The 25,047-nt window shown below is 36.9% G+C and overlaps 1 long non-coding RNA gene across 2 annotated transcripts in view; it reads right to left on the reverse strand.

The window, feature by feature from the left end:
* Positions 1–270: 270 nt before the first annotated feature.
* LOC149912849 (uncharacterized) overlaps positions 271–25,047 on the reverse strand; it is a 92,925-nt gene continuing 68,148 nt past the window's right edge. For both annotated transcript variants that reach the window (XR_016462086.1, XR_016462085.1), the window contains exons 3-5: positions 1,545–1,583; positions 1,225–1,350; positions 271–615 (exon numbers count right to left, since the gene is read on the reverse strand). This is a non-coding gene — a long non-coding RNA (uncharacterized LOC149912849). The remainder of the gene's footprint in view (positions 616–1,224; positions 1,351–1,544; positions 1,584–25,047) is intronic.

Raw genomic sequence — 25,047 nt, forward strand, 5'->3', positions numbered from 1 at the left:
TCCAGGGGTTTTATAATATGGGTAAAGGTATTTCTCAAGCCTATGTGGTTCTATGACCCCTATTATCAAGCAACAATTGGACCTACTTAATGCTGTAAATTGTCCTGAGCAGAGACTTCAATCACATTTTGCTGTTTTACAGCCCAGTTGGTACATAAATGTGGCTTCCCTGTGCTATGACTAATAGAAAACAAAAATCATTATTTATTTTTAACTATTCTTTATTCCTACAAAAATATGAAGGAAAAATAAGTAAAGGTACAGGTATAAGAACGCAAAAGAGCAATGGTGAAAAATGAAGGGATGAGCACTCAACTCCTCTTTTCTTCTTCATCCTGTCATCTCTACATTGCTTCTTTCTGCTGCTTCATCTTCTGGGTCACCAAGGTCCCATCTCTGCAAATGAAATGAGACTAAGGCCCATTTTTGTCTGCAGAGAGCATCACAAGCTCTCACCAGGATATGCCAAATACACTTGCAGAATGAGGAAGTCCACCCAGAGGGAAGGTAGATGAGTAGTCAGCATGACAGTGGGAGAAGTCCTGATAGCTAGCTCGCCTTCTTGCCAAGTAGAGGCTCAGTAAATATACACCATCACTGCACATGTAGAATTTTCTGAAATTAGAAAGGAGTTTTATTGTCAGTTTAAATGGTCACATATCTAAGCATGTTTAGAGAACTCTGACATTTCACCACTCTTTTGTCCCTCAGTCCTGTTAAGCCTCTTTTCAGACCTTTTCAGACAGGCCAGCATCTCTGTTTAAGATGTCTCCTTTCACTGGGAGGAAATTTTTATATTGCCAAGGTGTAGAAGAGAGGGGCAAACATTCTACCATTTCTGACTGCTCTCCAGGATGAAACACGGGGTGTGAATAATCAACGCTCTTGATTTTCTGGTTTTCACTGCATTCACACTGCTTTGTCAAAAATGATGAGTACAACAGATTCAGATTACCCTACTCCTGTGAGTATGCAGGGGATAGGACACTGGGAAATGCAAATAAAGTATTATTTATTATAACATTTGGTAACTGGCTGTAATGAAAATATCCTACTGCCTGAGCAACCTGCACGTCCCGTCCCTAACAAATTTTCTGAAAGGTATTTTCTTTAATAGTCTTTTAGGTGGTAAACTCTTTAATCTGAAGATTTCACATTATTTTTATATTGCTTCATTGCTTCTCATACTGACCATGCATCAGTAATAAACTGAGGTTGTATTACCATTATATGGATCATTCCTGAATTGCTATGCTATGCCAAGCTATGCCTAGGAAAGACACAGTCCAGAAGCTCAAGCTTTTCTGGTTGATCTAGTAGCTTTCCACATTCACTTGAAAGTTCTTTCTCCTACAAAGAAAAAAAAATCGGCAATATGTAGATCATTTTATACTCAAAACCCATAAAACCATTAATGCACAGGGACATTTTATGCCTTAGATAATCTTTGGGCACAGTCAAGGTAATGCTTGAAGAACTGCTGATGCAGATCTAGCCTGGGAATATTCTCCATGACTCAGTAAAAGGACTTTTTTTGTACTTACCATGCAAGTTTCAGCTCTGGATCCAAACTCATCTGAATTCTAGAAAAAGTAAAGTGAAGACTGATTCAAACTCAAACTTCATGCCTTGGAATTTTTTTATTACAGGTTCAGATCTTCTCCAAAAATATGTATCAAAATAGCTCTTAACAGTCTGCACTGAAATTTCTGCAATATGTGTCAGAAATCTTTTCTTGCAAATGCCAAAGACTATTTTCTAAACATATTTTACTAAACACAGTGCTTTTGACATGATATAGGAAAGGAGTAATTTCTAATGGCAATAGAAAAACCATGTAAGCAAGTTTAAGGTTTCAGCCAAGCTACCCACTGCCTTGATTTCTTGCAAGTGATTATGATTCTGCTGACGCCAGCTAGTTTTCTTTGTGACTACAACAATCCACACATTAGAAAAAGCATAAGCACTCTCAAGAACACCACAGTGGTATGTGATGTGAGGAAACCAATTTATAATGTGGAAGCAGTTCTCTATCATGATATGATATGCAAATTAGTCATTGTTTTTTTACTGGGATACAGTTGTTCTCTATCCACATTTAGTTTACAATACCTGGTAAATAACAATCTAAAGACACAAAGTGAGTTAGCAAAAATTTCTTCATGCCATCCTTAAGTTAGACACATTTAAGCCACTGAATCTTAATTCTCCATGTTTCATGGTCAGTTTTTCACCAAAACAAAGAATTTAGACTTAAGTAAAATATAAGAATCATCATATTAAGCAGCTCCTAACTTTTAAATATGGAAATCATACAGATGAGAGATTGATTACCAAAAAGTACTCTTACATCTTTACCAGATATAACACAAATACCTTGGCTGATTTTTTTCCTTCAAAAAAAAAGGGGGGGGGGAGGGGGGACGGAAAGAAGCTATAAACCACTGCCCAGGTTATCACTGGCTAGAAGCAAAGAATAATGTAACTTCACTTTTTGTGTCTATGTTACTTAGTAAGCACCATAACTAGAGCACCATGTGGAACTTATCTGTCAGATATTTTTTTACCAAAAGACATAGAATCCTTAATATTAAAAGATTTTGCATGGAAGTGTCCAAAGCAGTGGGTTTCCTATTTCAACATTATCTAACAGCATATACCAATATTTCCTAACTCCAAGGTTTGTAGTTCAGAATGGCTGACTCTAAACGTGTGGGGTTTTTTTGTTGTTTTATATTTTAATAAAGAGACAATAATAGGTGCAGCACAACTGTGCTGGGGATTGTTTAAATTTGTGCCTGCAGGGCACTAACTGGGAATAGAGAAATTTATCAAAATATATGAGATTTTCTTGGGACATGATTTTATTCCTACAACTCCTACTGGACCCTCCTGGCTCACAGGCTGGACATAGGGACTTACTCCTTACCAAGAATCTGAGCTTGGGAGCTGACGAAGAATGCTGTATGCTAGTATGGTACTAGTCCTGCCACCTCTGATTGCTCCAAAATATATTTTTCTATGCCAAGGAACACCTGAGCCTGGATGCAGTATATTGTCGAGATGTTTGCATTGAGAATTCAAGTATTTGCTGCCTGTGCTCACTTCATTCTCTTCATTGGAACATTTGAAGTTTCGCCTCCAGCTCTTCCCTTCTCCTCCATACTAGCTAGCAGTAGTAATTGCTCCTGGCTGATCAACCCATGCTGCCCCAGTTACTACTGGAACAGTGGAGGGAATCTGGGTCAGAGGGATAGCAGAGAAACTTACAAATAAAGACAACAGTTTCCAATATCAGCCCTTGACATTAATTGGCAGAGCAAGATAATAACCACAGCTCAGAAAACAAATTTAGCAAATAATTAGCAGCAATGTTTCTTGTACTGTGCTTTCTTCTGCTTGGAAAATTGTAAAGGGATTTCATGCAAAAATGCTTTACCTTCATTTTCACGCTTCTTTTATATTTATAATCAGCATTCTTATAATAGTGTACTGTGAATGTCTCAACTGCTTTAATGAGAAATAAATGCATTCAACAAATAAAGAGAATGAGGGTATTACAGCTCCATGACTTGTTTCTTAACTAGTGCACTTAAAAAAGAATCCTGAATGTCCATATCTTCTTGCCTGCAACATTTTCATTTACACTTTATATTCATATACATTACTGACAAAGACAACTTATGATTAAATTACTGCTGGGAAATATCACCCCATTTTTAAATGGTGACTGAAACAGTTCGTATCACTGCACAACTTTGGGAAATGAGCCCATAAGGAAGTTCTGAATCACCTGGATTCCAGTAATTCACTATCAGCTGAGAGCAATCTGGCTTCTTAAATAGGGCACTGGCAATGGGACACTGCAAGAAGAACCTTGCTGTGCTCAGAAATGTTCAAGGCACTCTCCAGTTCGCTCTCCTTTCTTGCTGCAGTTTCTTTTTCAAAACCAAGATGTGAGGAAAGACAAGAAACTGTTATTTCATCCCTTTTCTTTTCTAGAAATTCTGTCAAACTCCAAAATGTTTTTTTTCTTAATATTTCACAGTAATTAATGGTTCACATCTCAAACATGAAATGAAGTTAATAGTTTCAAGAATTCTTTCATCATTCTTAAATAATGAATTATTCACAAATTCTTGCAATTAGTACTAATTGGTCTCAAAGGACTTTATTGGGTTTATTATCAAATACACTCACAATATGCCAGGTACTTCTGCTTGTGCTTTGCTTTTGTACACCTCCTATAAACTGTTCTTGAGCATATGGCATTCAGCAAGTGTATTAACTTTTTCTGAAGTGCAGACATTAGTGTTTTCTATAAGCACGAGCTATACTCTACATGTTCTTTCTGATTCTAGTAAATTTTTCTGCTAACTTCTGAAAATACGTATTTGAATCTGAGAGAATAAATGACCTGCTGTCTCTGTCATATTTTTTAAAAGCAGTGCCTTAGGCAGGGGAGAAACTACACCATTTCTGTCACCAGCATTCAGTGTCCAGACAGATTGGTTAATGACAGCAAATCTCAATAGACTAACCTGAATCTGTGTTATGAGGTACGCCATTTCATTAGATCTTCAGCTCTGTGAACCAAACCTTCTCCATAAAAATAAGTAGCAATTTACTTCTAAACCTGGAGTTCAGAAATCCTCCTCTTATATAGCACATAGACCTTTTTTACTAGTTTAATTTGAAAAAACGTTATATAATATTTTCTTCCTGAAAAAAGAAAGTAAGTGGATGCAGCAGCACTTTCTCACTGACTCTCACAGATCTGACAACTGCTAAAATTATCCAGAGATGGATGGTTCTCTTCACTCTCTCTTGTAGTCAATGGAAAGAGACAGAATATTAAAAAATCCTATTTAATTGTCTGTGCTCAGCCTGACTGATTGGAGATATTCTTTTTTGTCTATTAAAGGAAATACATGAAAAATAATTTCTCTATGATGAAAGCAGCAAATGATTTTTTTTTTCTAATCTGCTTATATAAAATACAAAAGGGTTGAAAAATACAGACTTGGTTATTGCAGAACAATAATGCTCAACAAATCACTCAAACATGTCTTGCAAATTGAACAGGAAAGAAACAAGCATCCAGACATTTATTTATTGTGAATTAAAGAGGGATTAAACTTAAATTAAATATGAAAGTTTTGCTATTTTAAAATTCCACTTCAAAAACATCTTTCATATCCAAGGGATCAGAAAAGATTTTTCACTAAGCAAAAGCCAATGATACCATTGTGTTGTGAGGACTGAAAATCATTATATTCAGAAAACCTTCCCTCCACCTATTTTTAAAGTTTCCAATCATCATTTTTAACCTCACAAATAGTATGTTTTATTTTATAGTTTGCTGTTTCCTACCAGCAGCACACGAGCACAAGTAAACATATGCTGTCCTCCACAAAGCTGATTACTAAATTCCAGGTGGTGACCAACCTGGGGGCACCATAAAGCCTTGTTGCTACAGTCCTTCTGGTGCTGAAAGCATTTGTTGTCTCCAGCAATTTCAGAAAACAGCTTTTCAGTTCTACAAAGCAAATAGCTCTTATATTTTCAACCTTTTATTGGACTGCTCTGCCTTTCTTCATCATGTGCAGGGCAGTAAAGTCAAGAAACAGGTAATATATGGTATCCTGAAGAAAAAGAAGAGGAAAGTCATTCTCCCGTGGTTTCCTGTACCCTCATGACATCAATTTAGCCTGTGATAAAAACTACTTTGTGAGGTTTCTCTGGTCATCTATCAGGAAAAAAAAAAAAAGGAAAAGAAAAAAAATTCCTTCTCTCAGCACTGCTGCTGAGATCAGTTCATGGTAAATCCATGATACAGTATATATATAAATATATACTATATAAATAGTATATAAATAGATTATTATTTTTTTGAACATAAAGCTCTGATAACTCAAGAAAGTGTTCCCCCCACACTAATTTCTCCTATTTGTACTGGATGGGTCTGGAGTGTCCAGCTGTGGGAGACTCACCCTCAGCTGGGTGACATGACATGAAAGTATTTCTAGTAAGCTTAACTAAGAGAGAAGAAAATGCTTAGAAATTGGAGTGTGAGACATTCCATAATACTTTCTTCTACTGCTCAGAAACTGAATCCTTCTAAAAGAAAATAAATTATGTAATGAAATGGAAAAGTTAATGAGGACATACCACATCATCATCTGATTTCCTAAGGACTTTGTCTTTTCTCCACAGCCAGTGCAATCAGTTGAATATGAAAAGACATATTAAGGGGTAGGGTGGTATAATGTCCCATAGCCTTGTCTGCATTGGGTACTGTACTAGCACTGCCCCGTGCTTCCCATGGGCTACATTATAGGGCATCACTTACTAGGAGGCAAAGTTACAGGGCAGACTGTTGCATAATTACAAAGGCTGCTTGTCTTGATAAATCTTTTTCTCAAGCTATCATTTTCATCATAGTCAGGGAAAAGAAAATGACGTACAGTATTCGAAACTAATTTAATCTTATTTCATGTTTTGTTGCTGTCAGTGTCCTTAATTCCAGTGTGCATGAATTAAAGCTTATGGGGGAAAAGAACTGTTGCTTCAGTCTTTGTTGATGAGACTGGCCCTCAGGAATCCCAGACTCTGAAGATGAGAGAGAGTCTAAGGAAAGGAAGACCTTCTCTTGGACAAGGAAGAGTCTGTTCAGAGATCATTTAGGCAAACTCTACACATATAAATCCATGGGACCCAACGAGATGCACCTGCAAGTGCTGAGGGAGCTAGCAGAAGTGCCATGATGAACAAAAAACAGGTTGGCCATTAGCCAGCAGTGTGCCTTTGTGGCTGAGAAGGCCAATGGAATCCCAGAGTGCATTAAAAAGAGTGTGGCCAGCAGGTTGAGGGAGGTGATCCTTCCAAGCTACTCTGCCCTGGTGAGGTACATCCAGTACATCCATCTGGAGTACTGAGTCCAGTTCTGGGCTCCTCCACTCAAGAAAGAAAGAAATCTTCTAGAGAGTGTCCAGTGGAGGGCCACAGAGATGACTGGGGACCTGGAGCATCTTTCTTATTAGGAAAGGCTGAGGTATGGGACCGTTTAGAGAAGGTTGAGATGCAATCTTATCAGCATTTATAAATATCTGAAGGATGAATGTCAAGAGGATGCGGTCAGACTCTTTTCAGTTGTGCCCAGTGACAGGACAAGGAGCAGTGGATGCAGACTGGAACACAGGAATTTTCATCTGAACATGAGAAAGAACTTTACTGTGAAGATAACAGAGCATTAGAACAGGCTGCCCACAAACTATATGTAGTCTCTCTCTGAAGATACTCAAGACCTGCCTGGACACTTTCCTGTGAAATCTACTATATGGAACCTGCTTTAGCAGGGAGTTGAACTGGATGATCTTCAGAGGTCCCTTCCTACTCCTACAATTATATGACTCTATAATTCTGTGATTAATTAACTACAGGAAGAAAAGGATATCGTAAGGACTATCATCTATATGTTTCAAACCATGACTTTTGAAAAGGGTGCCTAGATGGAAATAGTGTATTGTCAAATGGAGGCTTCACTAATGCTATTCTTATTAAGAAAGCAATGACAGAGTAACTGGATGTTCAGAACCTGACAGCATTTCTCCTTGAGTCTGATTGGAGTCCTGTTTGCAATATTTCAGACACTAGAATTAATACCAAATTCATTTCCATTTTAATTTTCTGACACCTCACCATATCCAAACTACAGAATACAATGGATCGGTATCTGTGAGAAACACGCTCAAGTTCAAAAATTTCCAATCAGGCAAAGATCTCTGTGAAGGACATTTTATTCATTATTGCACACACGGGCACACACCCTCTACTGACAAGAGAGAAATTGCACAACTGTGCAATTCAGTGATAAACAGTGCAAATCAGTGAAATCCATTCTGTTATATACCCTGAGTCTGATGCAGGTGAAGCCTCTCCTGGCTCTCACTGGTTGAGCATCTTAGGTTCACAGTCTTCCCACACTGCTGCTACATTACACTTCCATAGCTACATTATGCTTCCATAGCTAAGTTACACTTCCATACAACGTCTGCTACCAACCCATTATTTTTAGGTATGTTCTGTACTTTTTATGGTGACAAGAGGACAATGTTCTCAAAAATTAGCACACTTGTTCTGTCCTGTACCATACTCTGCCCTACTCTATATAATTACCTTACCTAGTGCCTGGGCCAATTTACCCAGGTTGGAACACCCCAGTCTCAACTTTGTTCAGCAACTTTCTTTGTAAAAGGTAACTTATCCTGTGCTACGTTTACAGAAATACTGGAAATTTCCACTGCAAAAACACAATCTAACTCTCACACATTATAATTTCCTTACAATTCACCATTTCTAAACTGGGATGCCATGGATCTGCAGTTAGCTTTTCAGTATCAGGCTTGTGTCTAGCTCTAAAATGCTAATGCTTCAAAGAAAAACAGAAGAAAAGCCACATGAAAAGTTCAGACATTAAGGACTGAACGTTCATGAAGAACCACTCCAAAAACATTTTTCTAATGCTCCTAAATTCTTTGAGAATATTATAGTGATAAGACTTCATTTAACAGAAAAATCAGTGAAAAAAAGCTAAGGGAAATGAGTGCACACTACATTATTTGATGACACCTTAATAATTCTATGTTTCTATGATGCAGGTAAGTAACATCAAAATTCTGTACTACTAAACATTAGAACTTCACTTTGGCTGATGTAAAATTACCTTGCATGCTTGTAGACCACAAGATTATAGATCCAAGATGCATACTTAAAGTTTCTAAAGACACAAAAGTAAAAATAAGAGTAAGATTGGCAAGAAAGGGAACTTTATAAGTATAGAAGATTTTTGCTTTCCTACTTTTTAATTGTCTTGATTATATTTTCCATCTTTAAAAAAGAAACAAAAAATGCTGAGAATTGCTAATTTGTATCACACAGCATTAAGGAAAAGCAATGTTATACTTGCAGTGAAAGATATTAAATTGGTTAAAGAAAGAATTTTGGTTGACAGCAAAATTTTAATCCATGCAGACTTTGAAATAAACCCTAACTGAGAATGCTCAGTTCTTGTGACAGATAACACTGCAAGTTGAACAGCTGGATACTTTGGTTACTAGATCAAGGTGACTGCGTTCTTTCAGTGTGTGGAGAAGGACCTGCATTTCCACCTACAGCAGAGTGTCCTCAAATGAGCCAAAATAAAATCCTGCTGGGATTTGGATTTCAAGTCAACCTTTACAGCACACTTTGCTCAATAATTCAAATCTGCGTTGAAAAAGAAGTACCGTAAAAAATTTATTCGGATCTTTGTGGCACATGCAAATTTATGGTACAACATCTCCACTGCAGATGTTTCTGCTATTACAGACCTGCTGAAGAAAGCAACATTTTTGAACTAACGCATGGTTTCAAGCTGATTGTCAATCTGACTGAGTGGCAATTTCACTGAATAATGTAGCATGCTTCCCAACAGGAAATTACTTCATTTCTCCCATCTAATGCACACTACCTAGATGTTGCTATCATGTGAAAATACTTATCTCTCCAGGCTTGGCGATTACCAAAATAGTATCTCAGATCTGTAAGCTATTGTATAGTAGAATCATGCCCAAGTCTTGCTAAAAAATCTGTTGGGGAAAAAATGTCACAGAAGAGCATGGGAACTGTACTTTCCTGTGTCATAACATAGAAAAGCATAGAGAGTATATAGGGAGGAAATTGATAGATAGATGATACATAGATAGATAGATAGATAGATAGATAGATAGATAGTAAAAGTATATAGAAATAGATAGAAGTATACAGAGTAGAAAGTATAGAAAATAATGTCATTATTAGAGCTAAAGAATAGCCATATGTGTTAATGGTAGATATATGTCACAAACATCATATATAATACATATGGATGTATGTGACTTATATGTGAATAAATACACATATTTTTACATGTACTTACGTGTATATTGTTGTGATGTATGTACATTTATTTATTTACACATATTTACACACATAAATGCACATATCTATATTTAGATATAATTGGACAATTTAGACATCTATTCTATTCCATTCCATTCCATTCCATTCCATTCCATTCTATTCTATTCTATTCTATTCTGTTCCGTTCCGTTCCGTTCCGTTCTGTTCTGTTCTACTCCATTCCATTCTAGAGGTCACATGTAACTATTCCTTACAAGTACATCTAACATAGATGTGCATATATTATCTACAATTAGTGAACAATTTAAATGAAATTAACTTCTTCCATACAAGAAATCATCAGTTTATGTTCCTACTGTGCGAATGGGACAGAGTCTCTTAGATAGATGTGATCATCCACTGTATTATGATCATATGAAGCACTCTCCACAGAATTGACTGAAAAAAATACGTACAGAAACTGCTAGAAGACAATTACATTAGTGCAATATTTAAAATGTTTCCTTTTACAACAAGCAGGCAGTTCCAAACCATTTGAAATCTAAGTGTTGCATTCTTCAGTAATTTCTCAAATACCAAAAACTGCTGAGCCTCACAGAGCCAGTTAGGGCACACTGCGAAGGGAACATTTGATTCTTTCCTTTTGCTAGAAGCAATTAACAATTTTTTTTTTTCTTTAAAAACTAAGCACGTAGATTGCCAGTACTAGTGATGTACACAGCATTGCCAAAGCCTGACTGAGGGTCATGGTTAGTGGGCCTGGTGCGGATGGGCTGGGGCTACTGTTGATCTCTGTGGACTTTTCCAAGTTTAATCATTCTGTGATTCTGAGATTCTACGATTCTATGCTAAGAGTTGACATAAGTGGAAAAAACAAACTGGAGACAGTGAATATTCTCAATGAATATAGGCAGATATTTTAGTATTTAAGTAGAGCAGAGACGACAGCAGAAAATTGTGCACAGATAACTGCCATTTGCAATGCAACTAGTGTCCTCTGCAGAAAGAAAAAAAAAAATACAAATCATGCTGTATCTTGGGAATAAATCTGTGGAAGGTAATATTGCAGAATTGTATTTTTCCACAGCTGCTTCAGAAGTCTAGCTCTCAGAAAAACATTCATGAAACAGTATTTCCAAAAATATGTTTGGAAAAAAGAACTGCAAAAGACTGTTGTGATGCAGGCAGTAGTAGCCTCCCTCAATCACAGAACTATAGAATCACAGAGTTTGGAAAAGACCTCCAGAAGCATACAGTCCAGCCATGCACCTAACACCAATATTTCCCCACTAAATCATATCCCTTATACCACATCTACATGTTTCTTGAGCATCTCTAGGGACACTGACTCAATCACTTACCTGGGCAGCCCATTCCAGTGATGGATCACTCTTTTGGATAAGAAAGTATTCCTAATATCCAACCTGAACCTCCCCTTGTATAACTTGAGGCCATTTCCTCTACTTCTATTACTGTTATCTGGGAGCAGAGTCTGACTTCTTTCACACCAAAATCTCTTTTCAGGGTGTTTTAGAGAGTGATAAGGTCTCCCCTGAGCCTCCTCTTCTCCAGACTAAACAATCCCGGTTCTCTCATCTGCTTCTCATAAGACTTGTGCTCCAGGCTCCTCACAGCTATTGCCTCCATGTCTTTCTTATAGTGAGGGGCTCAAAACCAAGCACAGTATTCGAGGTGCAGCCTCACTAGGGCTGAGTACAGAGAGATGATCACCTCCCTGCTCCTGATGGCAGCACTGTTTCTGATACAATCCAGGATGCCCTTGGCCTACTTGGCCACCTGGGCAAACTGCTGGCTCATGTTCAGCTGAGCATCAATCAACATTCCCAGGTCCATTTCTTTCACAGTAAAAAAGCAATAAATAAGGAAAATAAAATATTTCACTGCTCTTTTACATGAGCTTGATGTGCTGAATTGCATACAGATCTAGTGGTTGGCTTTGGCAAACCAGCACCCACCCTGCAGCTCACTCAGTATGACTCCTCAGATGGATAGGGAGAAAATGGTGAGAAAGTTTGTGGGTCAAGCTCACTGCTCACCAGTTACTGTCACAGACGAAACAGACTCAACTTCGGGAAAATTAATTTAATTTATTGTAATTAAAAATATGTTGACAGTATTTCCAGCATCTTTTTTATATTTCTGCTATGTTTTTTTTAATTAATAAAAAGACCATACTGTTTGCCACTGTAGTCTATGTTGCTCACAATGTTTTCTTGACAATCAACCCAGTATTTTTGCAATGAACAAAGGTTTTCACCACCTGGTCTTGGATGCTATCCATAACTTTCATTATATGATCATATTTCATTCTCCTGTTCATCACTCAATGTCCCATTTTTATGCACATTGTGTTTCAATAAAATTACCAGTGAATTAAATCAGTGATGGAGCTATCCAGTTACTACACTGTGAACCTTCTCTTGGCTTTGCCATGTCTTGTCCAATCCAAAGAATTTAAAGAAGTTGCCACCTTACATTGCTTCTGGGGGGATGAAAAGTCAGACCTGACACAGGACTCTGCAGTAGATGCTGTTGAGCTTTAACCAGGTTAAAAAGCAGTCATTTGTCTTGCTGCTGTGATTTATGTCTCAGTTTGAATCTATGAAAGCGTTTTACAAATCATCTATAACTATACATCTTATTAAACAGCTTCTTGTGCCATACTTTGCCAGAAGCATTGAAAATTCCAAATAATTCTGCCAAATTGTATTCCTTCTCCTGTTTTTGTTGTTTGCTGATTATTATAGTAATAAATTACAAGTGAATTGCTGCTGTAGAACACTCAAATGCATGTGGCTTGAATATTTTATTTAAAAAAAAAAAAAAATCAGTTTCAGACAATCCTGGGAATTTCCTGAATTAAATTTAAATTTATTGAACAGTTGTCAGAATGTTGCATTTTAATATTTCAGATATAGAATGTTTTGCATTGAGTTTTAGATGCACGGTGAAAGTCTATTCATAAAAGCAAGAAGACTGATCTGACCAAGCACATTCAGTCAGCTGAAGTTTACATAAAATGGAGCAAATCACTGAAAAATGGCCACACAATTATGTACAAGCTGGGTAATAAGCATGAGCTCAAATAAAAGAATAACATACCATACAGCAGTTAAGACTTTACTGTTTTGAATGTTTTGGAAGAAACCTCAGTTTCATCAATGAAAAGTCATCTACACAAAAACAGTCACTGAGTCAAAGTGGATGTCACAGAATTCCAAATGATATACTTTTCAAACAAAAGCTCTACTTTTTCCTATTTTAAAGAAAATGTGAAATTTTTAATATAACAGTTTACAATTACCTATATTATTTTCATCATCTCTACACTGAATTAAAAGCTGTGCCATTCTTTTGAAATTAAATTAATACTTTGCTAAAACCATAACAGGTAATTAATTTCTTTTTCTTTCTTTTTCAGCACATGCAAATAACTGAATAGAGTGATATTTGTACTCCAGCAAGAAGCCCATCTTGAAAATTGTTTTGCTTTCCTTAGGTTTCAGAATTTCTTTCCTAAGAACTGGTCTTAGTGAATCTCATAAAAAAGAAAAGGATTGAAAATGAAACAGGACTGAAGAGTGATATGGTTTTATACAATACAATAGTAGTAGTGGTTGTAGGATGTAATTTCATGATTGCTCCAGCTTCCATTCTTGTGTTTATTCTCAGACTGGCATGAATAACATCTGCTACTGATAAAAACACAGCTTAAATAATATAATTCTGTCTACAGAGTGAGCTGGAAGATGATAGTCAGGAATAAGTGGACTCAGAATTGTTCTAGTCATATGCCTCATCTCAAATGAATGTTGAATTCATTTAAAAGCATAGTTTTTGCAGTGTTGGTGCTATGTTCATTTTATTGCCTAAAATATAGTTTCAATGTAATTTTTCAAGAAAAGCACTGATAAATTAGAGGCTTTATCTCGTTTCAAAAATTACTGGGCCCACTTCTATTCCACAAAATATTTTAATGGAATTTGGTGCCCTTAGCTATCTAACAGCTCTAGACACATGAATCTGTGCTTTAGACTTGTTGAATGATCTCTAAGCATAAAGTTACTCCTCACTTTTGAGAATTTTTCCTCAATACATCAGATTTTCCAGGACCTTGCATTTCATAGCATAAATGCAAGTAATTGCTTTAAAGAAATTTATTTCAAAATAATGCTATTAAAATTTTTAAAAGTACTTATAACTGCAGTGTGTTCATTTATATATTGTATATTTTATAGTTGAATACATAGATGTTTTTAAGGCTTCAAGTCATTTTTCAAAACACTTTAAAAGCTGTATGTTTTAATACTGAAATTTTAAGGAAGTATCACAAATACAGAAGTCATATGTAGCAACAGCTTAAATAAATGTTATGTAGGATCAAGACGACAGTGGTGAGAACAATGGCATTCTTATGTCCAAATATGCAGGTAGATTATTAAAGAAATAAAGTGTTGATGTCTGAAACATTCAGCCTTTGGCTAATTCTTCTTTCCATGTTCTCAATCATTCCCCATTAACAGCATCCAGAGTAAATCACATTAGCATTTTTATCAGAAGTACAGGAATGTTTGTATTTATGGCTACACACACACACACACACACACACACAAGAAAAAAAAACCTTTCGCATAAGAGGTCCCACAGTACTCATATAGACGCTTCTCCTCCTGTTCATTTCAGTTCATAATCTCACACCTATTTAAGAGTTCTGCATACATTTTCTACAGTTAGCTTAAGTAACATTGACAAGACTTTTTAAATGTTTTCGTTTGTGTTCACAAAAGTCCTGTGTCGGACTTACAGAAATGTACTGTTTAAAATGATAATTCATTTCAATATTCTCAATTTCATGAAATACTTCTTATTTTTCATTCATTCTCTCTACTCAATTGCCTTCTTCCACCTCACTCCTTCTCACACCAGCTGACTTGACTCGTCAGATGCTATCTTTCTCTTTTTCATTCAAAACTGTACTCATAAAGATCATAGAATCACAGAATGGTTTAGGTTGCAGGGAACCTTAAAGCCCACTGTGCCATAGGCAAGGTTGCCACCCAGCAGGCCAGGTCAAAACAGAGCCCCATCCAACCTGGCCCGGAGAATCTACTGTTTCACCGGGCAATCTGTGCCAGGTCTTCACCACCCTCCAGGTGAAGAATTTCTTCCTGACATCTAACCTAAATCTCCCCTTCTAGTTTAAAGCCATTTCCCCTTGTCCTGTCTCTACTAAGCAAGATAACAAGTCAGTCCCCCCCCTGCTTGCAAGCTCCCTTTAAATACTGGAAGGCTGTAATGAGGTCTCCCTGGACACTTCTCCAAGCTGAACAAACTCCCTCAGCCTTTCTTCATAGTAGAGGTGTTCTAGTTCTCTGATCATCTTTGAAGGAAATTAACTATTAATTTAAGAAAATTCTTGAAGATTCTTCTAAATCTGTTCTCAATGCAGAATCTCTTCTGCTGGTCTGTTTTCTTCTTTCTTTCCTTCATTTGTGCGTGATAATATCTGTTCAATATTCATCAATCATCATGATGTAACCAAAGGGCAAGAAAGCAAATGTAGCATCATGTGTTTGACGCAGAGCAGCTTCACATCCTTCTTTAGATTTTACAAGTTAATTTGCCAGTGTTTTCACTATATTTCATATGTGAAACAATAGTTGCTCTATGAATTAAAATGTAATGAGAATCCATGTCATCTGGGACTAGACTTCTTGCCTGGAAATTTCATTCTCACTATCAATGCAAGAAAATCATAAATGGTACTAAGAACTGTATTTGTACTCATGGAACAGTCCCACTGCTTTCCACGAGACTGCCATTCTACTGAATACACCGCACAGCACATCCAGGAATTATAGTACTTAGATTTTCATTAGTGTGAGTGCATTGGGTTTCTTTATGCCAGCAGTATTTGTCCCATACCCCAAGGAACAAATCTTGTTGACTTGGTGGTTTCGAAATTACTTTTCTTCTTTATTTTTTTTAATTTCCTCCAAGTGGCAATTCAACACTGTCCTTACAACTAACTGCACCATCACTAAGCGACGTGAACCTATGAATCTGCTTATGCCTTCCTTGTGCACAGAATCTATTCCCATTTCAGTTGACAGGGAATCTGTACCTGTGAGTTAAGATCATCCAGTCAAGCAGTCCTTTTAACTATCAAGGTACAAAATGCTGGTGACATATTGTATTGAGAAAAAGGATTCTTTAGATGTTTTGTTGCCATTCTTCTATCAGTTGCATGATGTAGAACTGTTTCCATCTAACTTCATCCTGGTTTGTAGTCTTTCAGCTAGAAACTTTTCTCCTCTTGTGCCCCCACCCCTTCCTGTGCTGTAAAGGTGTGGATCTTCCCCATGGGGCAGCCCTGGGAATGCACCCATTGTTCAGCAAGAGCCAAACCATCACTTCGCTATTAACAAGGTTGACTGAAAGCAGGACATAGGGAGAGCAGTGCTTACTCAAGGGAAGGTACATAACCGTGTGCATGTTGCTAAACACAGGGCTCTGAATAGCTAAGAATACGCTGCCTTGCTTTCTGTTTTGATAAAGTATTTGAAAATAGAATCATAGAATCAAAGAATGCTTAGAGTTGGAGGGGACCTTTACATTTTATCTAGTCCAGCTCCACTGCAATGAACAGGGACACCTACAGCTTGATCAGTTGATCAGAGTCCCCTCAAGTCTGGCCTTGGGTATCTCCATGGATAGGAGACCCACCACTTCTTTGTAAAAGACTTTTTCCTTATATCCAACCTAAATCTCCCTTTTCTAAGTTTGAAACCATTTGCTCTCATCCTATAATAAGAGATTCTGCTAAAGAACCTGTCTCCTTCTTTTTTACAGCCTGTTTGTAGATACTGAAAAGCTTTTCTCAGGTCTCCATGGTGCCTTGTCTTCTCCAGGCCAAACAGCCCCAGCTCTCCGTCTGTATTCATAGGATAGGTATTCCATCCCTTGAATCATTTTTGTGACTCTCCTCTGGACACAAGTCCACATCTCTCCTATACTGAGGACTGCCCATCTGGGTGCAGTACTCCAGGTGAGGTCTCATCAGTACAAAGTGGAGGGGCAGGATCACCTCCCTTGACCTGCTGTCCATGCTTCTTTCAATCCAACTCACAATATAATTGGCTTTCTGGGCTGCAAGGACACATTGCTTGCCCATGTCCAGCTTGCCATCCACCTGTACCCCAAGTCTTTTTTGGCAGGGCTGTGCTCGATCCCTTCATCTCCCAACTAGTATTGGGAGTGGAGGTTTCCTCAATCCAGTTGTACATCATTGCACCTGTATTTGTTGAACCTCATGACATTCTCCTGGACCTACTGCTCAGCCTGTCTAGGTCTCCCTTGATGGCATTCTGTCCCTTAGGCATGCCAAGCACACTCTACAGCTTTAAATTTAAAGATTGCAAAAAATAAAAATAAAAATTAAAATTAAAAAAAACAAACAAGCATCAATTTACAGTTGTGAGAACATTTTCAGTAGATATAAATACATGACTTGCAAATTTTCAAATGGAATGTATAGAGCTGCAATCAAAAATTTGATAACATCTCTTTACCAGACTTTCAAATCCCCATCTTAGCAGAAAAAAATACCTTTCCTTCACAATCACATCTTTTTCATGTCACTGCTTTTTGACAGTACACACATTCTGAACAAGGATGAAGTACAGGAAGAGTAAAATTTCACCAAAAACTCTGGTGAGCTCCTTGAGGCCTCACTAAGAATTGCAGTCACTGCCATCGAACCAGACTAGGGCATTGGTTTCACAAAAACAAAGCCAAATATCCCACTACTTTTATGGCTTTGTTCCCTCCCCACTCTCTTATTTTAAATATTTTAAGAAAAAAATATTTAAATTTTTTTGTTACTTATGTGTTAATAATACTGTATATTCTGCAAGGGCTGCTCTGAAAGTGATGCCTCTGTTTTACAACGTTGGCCCACAGCATCAGAGGTGGATATTGGCAATATTGCATAGAGGCTGAACCTTCTCACCACCATTCTGTTACATTTTGTTGCTGTGTGACAGATGGCTGCAGAGGGGCAGTCTGATAGAATAATGTCTGACTTTGAAGAGCCTGTAAAGCAAAGGTGTGTCATTGAATTCCTCCATGCGGAAAAAAAACTGCACTCACTGACATTCACAGATGCTTTCTTAATTGTTACTGAGACCAAATAGTGAATCTGAGTGTTGTGTTTCAGCGGTTAAACAGTGGGTCAGATTATGAGCTTGACATGCAGGCTCTTGTTCATTGATAATGAAAATGCACACCTATGTTGAAAAATAGTGTTTTGTAGCTGCGAATTTGCTCTATCAAAAGCTGTTCCTGTGCTCTTTGTTTCTGTTGTCATTTCCATAGAAATAAATAGGAGGCATTATTTTTGGAGCAACCTACGAATATGCAGTTCAAGACAAATTTCGATTCACTAAATGCAGCCCAAGCAAGCCATGGAGTTGGACACCCATGAGTTAATTCATCATTAGTGAGCATGCTGAACTGGTACAGATTACAGTTAGACTCTAGGTGCCTTTCTATTTAAAAATAAATAAATAAAAAAAAATCTTTTATGATGTAACTCCATCACTGTGAGAAGATATTTCCTGATGCAAAAGAGCCCACTGGAATATACCAGTTCTTCAGCTCTGGAAGAGTTTCTGGTGATTAATCAGAAAAGAAACATAGAAGGCAGTGGGAAGCCATCCAACCTAAGAGTGCAGATCGCTTTCTGTTTTTCAAACTGGGTATAAATTAAGGTTCTTGCCAAATCCCAATCTGAGTTCAATTACAGAGGTGCATTCACAAGAGCTTAGCTGCATCTCAGCATAGTGACAGATTTCTGGACAGTCCAAAAATGTCACTCCAAACTCCAGCTCCTTCAGGAAGAGTTAGAACATAAAGTAGAACTTCACTTTTAATCTAATGTGACAAACACACTGACAAAAAAGGAGGCTGAGTTTAACAAGGTAATCGTAAAGGGAATTTGAGATTTCTTTTGATTGTTTATGCATTTACTACTGTTCTGTTTTGTTGACTTTGGAGAAGCAAAATCACCCATGCAGGGAATTAAAATACCTTGTGGAGGCACTGAGCTGTGAGAAAGACTCAAATTTTGAAGATGGTGTAGCTTTAGGTCTTAATTCTTGTATAGTAGCCCATCTTAAATAATTATATGTGCTCTATTGCAGGAAATCAGCCACAAATTTGCCAGTAAATGCAAAATATACGTGTGAACTGGGAGGAATTCTTCCTTTCACTATTGATGTAGTTGAAGAATCCTCTCCCATTTCCCCAATACTTTCCACAGAGGTGGGTTTTTTTCCACCTCATATTGTTGGTCTATTTAGGCTGACCATTTCCAAAGGTAGACCACCATATTAATCAGGTCACTCTGGAAATTCAATGAGAAAAGAATGATAAAAAATCAAAATGGGACGTCTTTTTCTGCAGCTGCTACATAGCTAGAAAAGAAATCTTGAAGGCAGCTAGCCCCTGAAGATACTGTTTTGAAACAACATGGCAAGAGAAACCTTCAAATAGATCAGTTCACCAGCCTGCCAGGCAGATATGGGAAGGTTACAAATGACAGCTAAGTGAGAAAGTCTTGTAGCTCAGCTACCCAACAAAAAACGTACAGGTGTATTGAGCCCAAAGAATCATTCCACCATAATTCTGAACCAATTTGGAAGATGAAAAGGAAAAAATCTTCATTTTTGCAACCAAGCTATGCTTCACCAGACAGTATGTTAAAAAATAACCAAAAGGCTTATCTGAAACTCACAGCCAGAATATCGTAAACACAACGGTGTCCTTTATCTTGTCATTTTATTGACTTTTTCTATTGCACTCAGCTTTCTAGAGACATACAAAACACTACATGGTAGAAAACCACCAAGTACCAGCAGCAGAGAAAAAGAAAGTAAGGCAGAAGCAGCAGGTATGATTACTTTAGAATGAGAGTAAAAATGGACATGGGCATTATGTCAGGATTCCGAAAGTCAGGTGATGAAATACCATGAGATAGAATCACCTTTAAAGCTTAAGAAGAAGCACGCAGAGTTACAGCTTGTTTTCAGAGATCTTGAAATAGATACTATGAGCTGTTAACATGGCAACTGTATCTAGATCAAAGCCACACCAAGAAGTGAAGGACAGCTCTCTAAAGCACAAATTAAGATGTCATTCTGTGGATTGACAAGCCTGAAGCCATTTTTGACAGGCTTCCTAGCCTGAAGCCATTTCTATAGCAGGCAGTACACGGAGATAATGGTATTCTCTATAAAAAGGCATGCACATCTCGGTAAGATGGGACATATATGCAGCAGTCCCAGAATGTGACGTATTGATATCACTTGCAGTGATTAGTTTGTTTATTCACCTTTGCATTTTGGTAGAGGCAATTTGACCAACTTCAATATTTGTGATCATCTCATCAAACAGGTTTCATCATTAATAATATTTAAAGGGAATGCTTCATTAATGAAGACAACAGAGCACTGCTTTATTTGAAGGAAAACCTGCAATAAGTTCATTTAACACAATATGTTAAAAGGTTACATGGTGTCCATAGTGTCTGTATTAAAAGCAAGCAAAAACATTTCAAGCTTGAGAATAGAAAAGTGTTTCTCCTTTGCACTGTTGTGGTTTAAACCCACAGGCAGCTCAGCCCCACACACTCACTCACTCACCCTCTCCACCCCCTCTCAGTGGGATGGCAAAGAGAATCAGGGAGGAGAAAAAAAAACCAACAAAGTAGAACTCGTGGGTTGAGATAAAAAGCTATTTTCTAAGACAGAAAAGGTAGGGAGAAAAAAAGAGAAATTATAATAGTGATGAACAACATAATTACTCACAGCCCACCAACAAATGCCCAGGCAGTCCCCGAACAGCATTTGCCTCCTGGCAAACTATCCTTAATATTAGAGTTTGCTCATGTGCTGTCATATGTTATGGAACATTCCTTTTTTTTTTTTTTTTTTTGGGTCAGCTGTTCCTCCCCCTCCCAGCTCCTTGTCCACCCTCATTATCAGTGAAATATACATTCATGTTTAATGGTATTTTCCCCTGAAGTTTTTTGGAGAATACTCAGTCAGCTATACTACTGTTGTTGCAACTGAAGCCTTTCTGAAAGGCTGATCTAATTCCTCCAGAGTATACTGGAGGAAATCTATATAGAGTAACACAGGAAGGAATCTATGTCACATCTTCATAGCACAGCTCATTACCTTATCATATCTTGGCACCAACACAGATATAGTTTAAAATTAGTATTTTCTGATGACTGAAAAATAATTCAACACATAAAGATACAGATTTGCTCTGCCTGCATGTCATTTTATTGTTATCAGTCTCTAGGGTACAGCTTCATTTACCAAACTGTGCATATAGCCCATTTAGTCAATCCCACAAGAGTTCTGAAACCAAACACCATTCACAGAAAAATTACTCAATTATTTCTTTGCAAAGATGATTGTGTTAGATAAATGCACATTGTGTCTGAAAATAATGCTAGAATGAATACACTGGGGAGTATCATCATTATTGCAGTACCATCATACTGTAAAAAGCAGAGTCAGGTACTCTTGGGAGTTTTCCCATGGCATGTTTTCCCCAAAGACGCATTGACCTCTTTCCTATTTCTGACTTAGACCCACCAAAATTTTAATGTCTCCTTTCATTTTCCCTTTAATTTTCATCAGAATTCAAGAAGGAAGACACTACAGTATGAATTACCATTGGTTTGTCCTCTTTCTTCCTCTCAGCAATAATTACACAGAGAACACAAGAATGACTTCATAGTGCATTGGAAAAAAAAAAAAAAAGAATCAGAAGAAAGCAGTTCAACATTGCAAGTCTTTAAAGTCTACCCTCTCAGTAAAGTTCAGAAGTACAATGGCAAAAAAGGAATAAAGAAGTTAACTTTGTTTCTAAGTATTACTAGAAATTGAAGTTCTGTTCTAGGAAAGGAGCCTGCTGAAAACAGAATGTTTTCAGTTATGTTTTAAGTTAATACATTCTTGTTACATATTTCCTGCAATTTGACTTTGAGCCCTTGGCATAAAACAGCAATCTGGCAGATGACTGGATAAATGGAACAGTAGAACTGATGGAATAATCAAAAATTTTTCCTTAGTTCATTGATCAAGTAAGTTATTTGAAATAAACTTACTGATAAAAAAGCTTATTCTTTTTCTGGCTTCTGAGAAGATTTCTTTTGAGACTGAATTAAATATTTTGATTTTTTTGAAACATGTATCATCTTCAACATTATTAAACTAAATTCTGTCTCAAAACTAAACATATTTTAAGGATAGGGTGATGTCGTATTGTTATAATACCTTACTGAATGTTTCAGGTTTGAATACAAAAGGTGCTTGTGCAGAACGATGGGTCTGAAAATTCTACCTGGAGTTATACATATTCAAGAGACTAAAACATAAGCGAACACACTAGACATTTTTTAAGGGAGGAGAGCTGAGTAGATTTATTAAGTTTCTGTCCAGACTGTGATCATAAACATACAGATTTTGGGGGGTTCTGTGATCAATTTATGTATTGACTTACTTGTGTATTCGTTTATTTATATAGATGAATGTGTTCCTGTTAATGTTTTGTTTTCTGAAGGGAATGCAGTGTGCAGTGTGATGGTATCTTAACATACTTCTTTCTTTTAACTTAGCAGTCCATTGAGAAATCAACAGTGAAAGCACAGGGGAAAAAAAAAAAGTCAGGTTTTCTATTAAAAAAAAAAAAATGTGCTGCTCTATTGCAACATCACTTTGGGATTCTAAGTGACTAAGTGGCAGAAGTTCACAAAAGGGATTTACAGGACTGTTACTTACATCAAAGTTTTATCTTTATTTTCACCTGTAATAGGTTCAAAGAGAAATCTCCATACTTTATAAAGCAATTTGACTTTATTTCAGTTGAATGGTCTGGTCAACATCTGTTCTAAGAATAAACAGAAGGGAAAATTCTTTGTATCCAAAATATTGAAATATGTTTTCTAAACCTCACATTTTGCACAGGAGGACTCCAAACAGGATTTAAAAGGGTTTCAAGTGTGGCTTTAATATATGATAACCACGAGCACACCCTAAGGCTTCATCTGAATGTGTTTTCACCTGGATGTGTTTAAGAGCTGTTTGGATGTGGTGCTTGGAGATATGATTTAGCAGAGGGTTGTTAGAGTTAGAGTACTATGGTTGGGCTGCAATTGGACTTGAAGATCCTTGAGGTCCCTTCCAACCTGAGTAATTCTATGATTCTATGATTCTATTTCCATTTAACGTTGAGAATAACTGGTGAACACTTCCACTTATTCTTTTAAAATAATCCACAGAAGATCTGACAACAAACTTGCAATAACGTATCACAGAAGTTTCTGTGAAACTTGCAATAAGAGGCAATTTGCACAGCCTCCAGGACAAATACTTTTATTTAGAAGTCATATTGTTGCCTGTAAGAATTTTTGTTCAGTGTCTGCCACATTTCTGGTTTTATCCCTAGACAGGAGTTGCATAAGCCTTCATATTGCAAAGTTATTAAATGGCCAAATAAAACAGGCATATCAAAGATAATTCCACATGAGAATAGGTAAGTTTACTCAAGTTTTGCAAGCCTTGAAGTTAATAAAATGTCAAAGCTTTGCTTAAGCAAGAAATAAAAAAGTGAAAAGATTGTCAGAGGGACCCTGAAAGCCTGCTAATTAATTATTTTTTCTCACCTCTAATTCACTATTAATTTATTTTATTCTCAGAAGTAATTCAAATAGAGGTAATTTAAATATATGTTTGGCTAAGCACTGCATAAACCTATATATTAATCAAAGATAATATTCAAAGTGTTGAAAGTGTTGTAGATTCACTCATCAATCTCATGCATACCCTCTGAATAAAAGAATCTAGGAAACCTGGAGAAACATATTTTCTTGAACCTTAAATCTTCAAAATATTCAAGAACTGAAGAAATTAATTTTGGTTCTGAACAGAACAGACAGGTTTGGATAGTATAGGTGCTTAGAGAGCACTTGTAAATGTTACTCGTATTTCCTGTCTTTAGCAAGATTAACAGTACAAGGAAATCAAGCTGGGATATAGTATTTCCAATCAGAGGTCTAACATTTTCTGAGTCAGTGAGCTGGACTCAAAGCACAGAATCACAGAGAAAACCACAGAAATATAGCACAAGGGAAGACTTCCAATGTTCAGAAATCTCTGTCCTTTGAATGGGACTTTGAGACTTCCTTTTATTCAGTAAGTCTCATCTCCTCCAACTTTGAAGCCTGAGAGAAACTTTACGATAAATAGAGGAAATCTGTTTTTCTGAACATTATATTTTTGCTAGTAATGGTTTTGTTGATTTCTTTGTTGTTGTTATTGATATTACTGTTTTTTTGTTTGTTTGTCACTTACATGAAATGTCTGCTTAAGATCAATGGTCAAAAGTCTCCTGAGTACCAACAACACCAAAGCTGGAAGATTCACTTGCAGTTTTTTTTCTCAGCATTGTTTAATTAAAACGTGGAAGAGGAAAATTTTTGTTATTGTGTTATGTTACTATAAGAATAATATGTTCTTATAATTAAAAGCTTCACATAGATAATTAAAATCATTTTCACGAACAAATGACAATTATCCACAGAGGTACAGATGGCTTTACAGGAAATAGGAAAATGCAAACAGTCAGACTCCTTTCAAATAAATCAGTGTTAATACTACCAGTGACACCAACGAGACAAGATCAGATCAAAACCAACTGCTTTTAAAAATTGCATCCTACAGAATCCTGACTGAAAGAGCACCTTATAGAAATGGTACCCAGTAGCCTCCTTGGCAAAGCACTGGATAAGACATGGACAGGAAAAGAAAAATAATTGGTGAATAACCAAAAAAACAAAGTTTTTCACATCTTCAAAGGACTACACCTGGAATGACTATTATGTTTACAGTCTTGCAGTGCAACTTTCTATTATTTGTCTTCATCCAGGCAACTACTTCTCACATCACTGCAATGGACTGAAACATGCTCTGCAAAATTCTGCATGTCAGCTATTTTTGTACATTGCAT

This window comes from Phasianus colchicus, chromosome Z, assembly GCF_987193195.1.
Source record: "Phasianus colchicus chromosome Z, bPhaCol1.hap1.1, whole genome shotgun sequence".
Taxonomy (NCBI): domain Eukaryota; kingdom Metazoa; phylum Chordata; class Aves; order Galliformes; family Phasianidae; genus Phasianus; species Phasianus colchicus.